Source organism: Esox lucius, chromosome 14, assembly GCF_011004845.1.
Source record: "Esox lucius isolate fEsoLuc1 chromosome 14, fEsoLuc1.pri, whole genome shotgun sequence".
Lineage (NCBI taxonomy): Eukaryota > Metazoa > Chordata > Actinopteri > Esociformes > Esocidae > Esox > Esox lucius.
In genome coordinates this window covers 19,410,025-19,419,560 of record NC_047582.1, presented here as the reverse complement: position 1 = coordinate 19,419,560, position 9,536 = coordinate 19,410,025, and the positions used below count along the sequence as shown (strand labels likewise).

General features: G+C 41.1%; 1 long non-coding RNA gene across 1 annotated transcript; it reads right to left on the bottom strand.

Moving 5' to 3' along the window:
• Positions 1–362: 362 nt before the first annotated feature.
• LOC117595578 lies at positions 363–3,057 on the bottom strand. Its single transcript, XR_004576827.1, has 2 exons — positions 3,017–3,057; positions 363–1,231 (listed from the first exon to the last, which is right to left on the bottom strand). It is a non-coding gene; the product is annotated as an uncharacterized LOC117595578 (long non-coding RNA).
• Positions 3,058–9,536: the final 6,479 nt, after the last annotated feature.

Below are 9,536 nucleotides of genomic sequence, written 5' to 3'. Positions count from 1 at the left end.
GGAAAGTACATGTGTATTTTGCTCTCACTCAAAGTGAGGAGGATTGTTTGAGATGTGAAAAATCCAAGGATCAGAGTAGGAGAATTGCAGAAGTTGGATGAATGTCGGGGTCACCATGTCTCCGAAACTACAATAAGATGCACCTATGCCACACTTTGAAGAATGGTGGTGGATTAAAAAGTAATACAATGACATGGAGTAAATATTTCAATGTTCGAAATAACACCTCACTTTAATAATCCATGCCTGTACAAGATCATTTGAATGTTGATTATCAATGGTGCCACTACTGTTGGTAAATGTAAAGCAAACAAACCAGAGCTGCATACGGTTGTTATTACCTGAACCACGATTTCACCAAACATATTTCAGGTATTTATTCAAATAGTACATTTGGAACATTACCAACACATTTAAGATTAATAAAATATATTATCCTATACAAAAAAGACAAACCAACACGCACGTTTATAGATTAAAAAATACCGGTGACCATTACAAGACAGCGAGAACAATGAAACAACATTGACCAGTAAATCTCAGCACTGAAACCTCAGACATCAGATATACCCTTGTAGTTGGCGCCCTCCAGTGGATACTTACTGACAATTAAAAAGAACAATGGAAACAAATGATGAACACAAAAAGAACTATGAAACACTAACTGATTAAACATAAAATGTACAAACCGGATTTACAAAGAATCCATAGGACATATCCTAACGTATCAGGTATCCTGGATATACTATATTTAACACATCCCCCCAAAAAACTGCTCTTGTATAATCTTGGTATTTGGAAATAGAGAGTTGGATGAAGTGGGTGGTAGTTCAACCAAAACTAAAAACCAGATAAACAATAATTCCATTAGAAAGATTAATTAACAAGTGATCAAAAGACTATTAAAGATGTCAAATTAGACCGATATACACAAATAATTGTCTAAGTAAGTTAAGTAGCCTTGTGGATCTGTGGTTGGACGATGGGAACATGGTTGGAGTGTCTGGATCCTGTCCCACCTTGCCTCAGACGGGACCAGTCAATGAATCAACAACAAGATGGTGAGGGGACAGGCCAAGGCTGCCCTGTAATTTGTTGGAGAAAAAGGAACGGTGTGGGGAACTAGCCTTTCTCGCCAGAGGGGTGAATGGTGCTGACCGCATGGCATTCCTTTGCTTGTTGTTGTTCGTCCCTGAGTTGCCAGAGGCTCTGGTGGGGTGAAGAGACCAACCTAACACAGATAAATAAACAATTCGTAAAGATAGATGACAAATTCATAGCTCCAGTTTGAAAAATATTAATAGAGATGAACAAGATCAAAACAATTATAGTGATAGATAGGCAAATGAACAAGACAAAGAGAGAAACTAATAATAAAGATAAATACATAGGTATACATTCATAGATATACACAAATAAACAAATCAAATCAAAGAGACAGATGAACAAATCAAAGAGAAACAATTCACAGAGATTAATATAAATTCATAGAGGTAGGCAGAGCACAAATCATGATATGCTCTAAGCCCTGTGTCCTTCTACTAAAGGGACAGAAGGCACCCAGCACTCTTTATTTTCCTTACAGCAAAGCTGAACTTGCTGGATTAGTTGAACATGTTACAGAATGAGCTGAATTATGCTGTGTTTACAAACACATCTATGACTTCTGCAAACGAGCACAAGTAACTGTAAAAGTAATCAAGGTTACTCTTATTTCTCAAATAGATTGATTGTGGAAATGATGAAATACCGATTTATTGATACTGATTTGTAATATGAACAGACTTTCCTTCGGTCATATGACGCAGACTTTCCTTTCCTTCTGTCATATGACGCAGGTACATCTACAGCATGTACACATGAATATCTGTTTAAAAAAGAATGGTGCTGCGTGTGTGTGTGTTTGAAGAATGAGCAGCCAAATACATTTTTGACAGATGTTCTGCACCTGATCACCATATGTGTATAAAAACATGAGCACGTCTGCATATACACACGTGCAGGGTTGGTTCTGTGACCTTTTTAAATGTAATCAGTTACAAATTACCTGTCCACGTTTGTAATCAGTAACGTAACTTATTGATTACTCAAACTCAGTAACTAATCTGATTACTTTTATATTAAGAGGCATTGGAAAACAAATAGGAATAGCCTAGAACCAACTGAACACCTTTTGTGGGATCAATCAAGAGTTTACATAGCTGGAATTCACATTTTACCTTGTGGTAGACTACAGTGCCTTTGGAAATGGGTTTCGAAACCATTGCTTTTTGCTTCAATATGATTGGGCTACATCCCTACATTACACGCTGAAGGTCTGTCAGATATTCAGTCATTCCAATAGACTCTGTGCACCAACGTAGTGAGGAACTTCCGCTTTTGTCTATAAGTCGGTTTTGCAGTTTCCGTTTTACTTACTAATACTCAACCGCATTAGTAAACACCTAAACTCACAACAAGATGAGTGATGCTGTTGTACGGGAAAAAAAGAAATATAATGTACGTGACTCATTTAAGTTTCAAGGTACAAGTGGGGCATCATTTTAATCAGTAGAATGTCCTCTTTTTAATAAAATATGGTTTGCGCCATTCAATGACTTCAAACGCTAGACTAGAAATAGTCAGAAAAGGCAATTTTTTTCATGTACTTCCACGTAATGCAGGTTTAAGAGCAATTAATACCATACAGGACCAGATGTTTACTTCCTATGCCAGTTGTTATCTTTCAGTTTCGTTGTGAAATGAGGTTACAGTAATAAAATAAAAGAGACCTGTTTTGGTGCTTTTTTGAGGCTATGGAATTTCAAGCTTCATTCAGGTTGAAGAGGCTGAACAAAGGTTTGTTTCAATTCACTTGCTATGGGGACGCGCTAGCGTTCCAGCTCAGCCAGCGTTCTTTTGCCGTTTTTGGGGATTTTTTGCGTTCTATTGTCCTGCCTAATACTACACTATAAAGGAACACGTCGCTAACTAGCTTAGCCAATAGCCGGCCGGCACACCACAGTAAACTACTTACCCTCGTAGTTGTGCAGATAACTCGATATGTAGAATTTGAATCCCTTGTTCCGCTTGTTTTTTGGAGCAAGGGACCAGGCATCAACAATTCGATGGACATCACTAATGCTTATTTTAGGCAGGTCTTGGAGACATCTACTAAAAACTGAAATGTTGGGCGACGCGGGTGATCGCCTTAAGTAAACCGGAAAATGATATGCCGACATCTGGCTAAAGCGGAAGTTCGTCCATACGCTTGTGCACAGAGCCTATTAATCTAATAAACCTAAACGATCTTCCAGAATCTGACTTTATAACTGAACATAACCCAAAATCTAATGATGCTTAAGCCTGTTCTGTTCTGTTTTTTATTCATGTTTTTAATTGTTTCAAAACATTGCTGAAAAATAAATCATCAACTTCCCGAAAAGCGGGAAAAACACTCTGGACAATGTTTACTCTCCATTTCCCCACGGATATAAGGCCCTCCCCCGTCCTGCTTTCGGCAAATCAGACCATGCGTTGATACTGTTGCTCCCTGCTTACAGGCAGAGGCTAAAACAAGACCAACCAGTGACGAGGTCCATTCAACCATGGACGAACGAATCGGACGCCGACTTACGTGACTGTTTCCTCACTGCAGAAATGTTCCGAGAGTCGTGGAGGCAATATCAATGAATACACAAGGTCAGTGACCGGTTTTATTAGCAAATGCATTGACGACGTTGTACCACGTACAACTACAGAATAATTTCCTAATCAAAAACCGTGGGTCAACAGTGGTAGCCATGCTAAAGGCACGGACTGCAGCATTCAACTCCAGCAGCATGGACAATTATAAGAAATCCCAGTTTGATCTCAGTTAATAAAAACAGCAGAAATACAATACAGAGTCAAAGTAGAATCTCTCTACCAGGGCTCCAATACCAGGAACATGTGGAGTGGTCTGAGAACCATCACTGACTATAAAGGCTATTCAGGCAGTGTGGGGGAAGTGCCAGCTTCTCTCCCAGAGGAACTAAACTCTTTCTATGCTTGCTTTGAGAACATCATTCCTGGCATGGATACTCAAATGGACCAGGACGGCTGCCCTTTCCAAATGACCAGGTCAGACGTCTGTAAAGCCCTAAAAAGGATTAACACCTGCAAGGCTCCGGGACCAGACAACATCTCAGGCCGTGTTCTCAAGGTCTGTGCTGACCAACTGGCTGATGTCTTTACTGATATCTTCAACATATCGCTACGTCAGTCAGTGGTCCCCACCTGCTTCAAAAAGTCCCATCATTGTTCCTGTGCCAAAAAAGTCCTCTGCATGAATGACTACCGCCCTGTAGCACTCACACCAATCATCATGAAGTGCTTTGAGCGGCTAGTTAAAACACACATCTCAGACTCCATGCCTGCAACACTTGACCCGCTACAGTTTGCCTACAGACAAAACAGATCCACAGAGGATATCATTGCTCTGACCCTCCACTCTGCACTCTCTCATCTGGACAAGAGGGACACATATGTGAGAATGCTGTTCATTGACTATAGCTCAGCCTCCAACACCATTGTGCCCCACAAGCTGGCAGTGAAGTTCAGGGATCTGGGTCTCGACCCCACTATGTGCAGATGGATCCTGAACTTCCTGACGGGCAGACCCCAGGTGGTGCGGATGGGCAATTCCACCTCCTCCTCACTGACTCTCAGTACTGGCAACCCCCAGGGCTGTGTGCTGAGCCCGTTCCTGTACTCTCTCTTCACCCACGACTGTCTGGCAACCCACGTCTCCAACACCATTGTTAAGTTTGCTGACGACACCATCATCATAGGCCTGATCTCTGACAACGACAAGTCAGCCTATAGAGACGAGGTAAGGTCACTGACTTCGTGGTGTCAGGATAACAACCTCCAGCTCAATATCAGCAAAACCAAGGAGATGATTGTTGATCACAGGAAGCAGCGGCGGGGAGACCACGCCCCCATACACATCAATGGGTCTGCAGTAGAGAGTTCTCAACATCAGGTTCCTCGGGGTCAACATCAGTGATGACTTGACCTGGTCTCATCACTCAAACATCATGATGAAGGAGGCCAGGAAACGGCTCTTCTTCCTTCCCCGATTAAGGAGATTTGGCATGGATTCCAGGATACTCACCAATCCTGACCAGCTCACCAATCCTGACCGGCTGTGTCACCGCCTGGTATGGCAGCTGCACCGCCCTCGACCATAAAGCACTTCAGAGGGTGATTAAAACAGCAGAGCGCATCTCAAGGTCTGACCTGCCATCCCTGCAGGATCTCTACACAGAGAGGTGTAGGAGGAGAAGCAAACAAATCATTACAGATCCCAGCCACCCATGCCATGGACTGTTTACCAAGCTGCCGCCAGGCAGAAGGTACAGGAGTATTCCGTTCAAAACTAACAGGCTACGGGACAGTTTCTTTCCTCAGCCCGTAAGGCAGCTCAACTCAGGAACCCATCTTCCCTTCCATCCATAGCCCATGCACATCTATCACTTATATTATGCACACCTGTCAATTTTACATTGCACTACGGTTGTATAGTTGTATAGTTATTATTATTGATGTGTTTTTTTTATAGTGTTATACTGATTGATTGTTTTATCTTATTTTTCGAAATTATAATCACAGTTACTTTTTAACTTTTAACTGCACTGTCAGGAGTAGGAAAACCAAGCATTTTATTGCCAACTTGTTATTGCAAATGAGAAATAAACCTAGTGAACCTTGAACCTTTGACATTGTTGTATATAAAAATTAAAATATCCGTTCGAGCATAAACTAAATCTGCAGTAGTCTGATGATTTGCTCCACAACCAACATTGTCAAAATGTTGCACAAACCCACGGCACGTGAATGCACGTTTGCAGTCGTGAACAAATAAGATTTACCCGTGCAAATTTTCAAAACACAAATGAAAGAAATAGACTATGATTATAAACCTGCACTCTTAGCTTAAAGTAAATGACGTCAGCAGCCAATGATAACCAATGAACACAATTTTAAAAGATAAAAAGCAAGCAGAGTCTCATGGCCTACCTGTATGGACAGGGTTGATGTGGCCGTGTCAAATGCTAATAATCCTCCTTTGGCAGAGTGCTTCCCAACACACCTTTTCTCCTCACAAAGCGTGGTAAATTCCATATAGTGTTTTATCTTAAAGGCAGCTCCATGTTACAACTATCGAACTAATAGTCTCCTAATCTATTAAACAATTCCTGTAAACGTTCTTCGGTGCCACTCATCCTGGCTGTGTTGTTCGGTGCATTTGACAAATAAACCTTGAAACATATAACACCAGGTAGGCCTATTGCCTGTCATTGTTCTGAGAATTATGCGTTGAGTAGATAACTAAATAACATTTGATATGTTATCAAAGATATACTCTGTTTTTACCATCCATCCAAAACTAAACTAGCGCTTCCTCTGTCCCTAAACTGGTTATGCGCGTCCACCTTTGCGCTGATGGTCACACACAACTGAGGCGTGCAATTCATATTTCGGTTCAAATAATGATGTTTTTATAACACCTATTTAACACCTTTTCTTTTTTGTAATCCGTTACTCTCCAACTCTGCACACGGGGGCATGGATTCACACACAAGCATGCATTGTGCACTGCACACCAATGTGTGTGAAACGGAATGAAAGAGGAAGTGTGAGACAGGTCTCTGTAGGTGTGTGCGCCTGCAATTATGGCATGTTGTTACTATTAAATGCTGCTATGTCTGAAAACCCAGTTTTGTTGCTTAAGTGGATCTGGTTGTCACTCGGTCTTCCGGCTGGGCAATTATACAAAGCATTCCTCTAGATCCACACAAAGATGGCTCACTGACCACAGAGTTAAGCTTTAGCAATGGCCAAGCCTCCTGACCGTAAAGCCCATTGAAAACCTGTGGTGAGCTGAAGAGGAGAATTCGCAACCAAGGAACAAGGACCCTGAAGGGTCTGGAGAGATTCTGCATCGATGACTGGTCTCCCACATCATCAGATATAATAGGCAGAGACTCTGTGTCATTATCTTGGAACGGGGAGGATGAACACAATACTTAATGCAGGGGTGCCAATAACTGTTCTGAACTCTGTCATGTGTTCATCCTTTCATGTGGACTGCAAGAAGAGTAGCTACTGCATGTGCAATAGCCAGTGGGAATCCTATCAAAGTGAACTTCAATTGATTCTCCATTTGCTGTGGTCATACATCTAACTTCAGTGAATTCCAAAATAAACACACAAAAAACACAAATATATTTGACTTGTAGACTGTTACCTCACAGGTATAAAGTATAATTCTCAAGTCCATAATGTTTACATCTGAATTGATTACTTTCTGCATGATGACTTACCTATATTGCAAAGAATAATGACATCTCGGATCTCGGATTACTACTCACTTTCATTTTGGTTTCTGTTTTGGTTATTTTTGAATATTAATGCCTTTTCTTTCTCTTGTCTTTATTATTATTGGGTTAGAGGGCTTTACTTAACCTCTCAGCTGTACCAACATGTTTGACCACTGCGTCCTTGACTACTATAGTGGGCCACCAACATTAGGTTTTCATAAGAGTTCTTGAAGTGTTCTGTCTGCTTGTGTTTTCAGGCATGGTGTTTTGTAAAAGCATTTTGTGACAACTGCTTATGTGAAAAGGGCCTAATAGATTGATTGAATAAAACATTTAAAAGAGAGAAAATAAGATGGTTACATAACTTCTTACTTTCTCAGCAAAGGTTTTTCTACAAAAAAACTTCTGTCACTGAATGGCATTTTTCTAAAAACTAAGCTTTCAACATGAGTAGCTGTCCCTGTTGTTAACTGAACTAATCACTGTATAATCCTGTCCCAACCCATCAGTTTCTGGGACCAATAAGATGGCCTTGTTGTTTGGCGACCTCAGGGATGTGTTCAGATCCAAAGCACTTACAGAAAGGAAACTAATGTTAGTGGGAGTGACCTAGCATTTTATGAGGGCAAGGATTATAAGTAGCCAGGCAATAGGGGACAGTGATCCGTAACACAGAAGTTATTTTGAACTGCAATCAAAAAGTTAGATCACATTCAATAAGATGCCATTAAAAAGTGTGCAATCAGCTTATCATGGTGCTTGGCAAACATTGGATAGTACAACAGGCCGAGCAGGCTATGGCACCATATGGCATGTATAAAATACTCTTGACAACTAGAACTTTCATGGAATGTAGTTCATAATAAGTCAATGGCGGGGTAATTGGGCTTCAGGGAAGGCAACATGTACTGAATAGAAACTCATGCATGTAACAAATATACATTTGAAAAACCTGTGAAATAATACAAAAACTACTAAAGATGAATATATCAAGATCATAATTTACTGAAATGGATTCATGTTTCTTATTCGGATTTGAGATGGTGGAAATGAATGCCACATATTAGATGGCTGAGCAGAATGAATGCCACATATTAGATGGCTGAGCAGAATGAATGCCACATATTAGATGGCTGAGCAGAATGAATGCCACATATTAGATGGCTGAGCAGGTATTTAAAACTATCGAGATGCTCCCCCTTGTGGATGACTGAAGGGTATGCTGGTACAAGGGACAAAAACCTATTCTAAATCGCTAAAATCACAAGGGACAAAAACCTATTCTAAAACGCTGTTCATGGACTACACATGAATCACAATTCAAATGCATAGCCCCCTACAGGATCATCACCAAGCACAGGACCCTGGTACTGAACTGAAGCCTGGACATCCTGACAGGCTGCCCATAGGTGGGGAGAATAGGCAACGACACATCCCCCACACTCACCCTGAACAGGGACCTCAGGAGCAGACCACCTGGACTACGTGTTCACCCAAGGCTTTGTGGCCACACACAACACCAACAATACAATAAAGGGTGAGGCCTACTCACTGATGACCACCGGACAGCCGATTCAAAGCTCCAGTCATCCAGGTGGGTGAAGGAGTGAAGGTAAATCACACTTGATTTGTTGTTCTGTAACAGGGGATCCTTCACCCACGCCTTTCCACAGAGGGTACTTGAGAAAGCTCATGACACCATAAGCTTATTAGTTAAATTAACATGTCGTTCCCCCAGCAGAGAAAAATTCTGTTGGTGGTGCAGTAACGGGGAAAAAGGGTTGGGAACCACTGATGCTTCTTAAATTAGATGTAATAAAACACACAGCCAACTACCATCTCACCAGCACACCCTTCAACACTAATCACAGTGATGTTTAGTCACCGCCTCACAGGCATCACATATTGACAACTCCCATTAAGGTTCATGCACATACCTTAGCTCCTCCCCTTAACATCTGCTATTACAAGAACTCTGGCTACTCAAAACCTGCATTTCCTTTGGTTGTCATTCATTTCTGTTCACCACAGCAATCAACTAAAACAAAGATTAGGCATGACATTTTAATCAGATGTCAGTCCTAGTTTTCTGATAAACACACATGGAATTCACAATCTAGCTGTATGTGTAGCACTGAACTTAGGGTAACTAGATGTTATTTACCTTTTAGGCTCAAAAACAATACATCA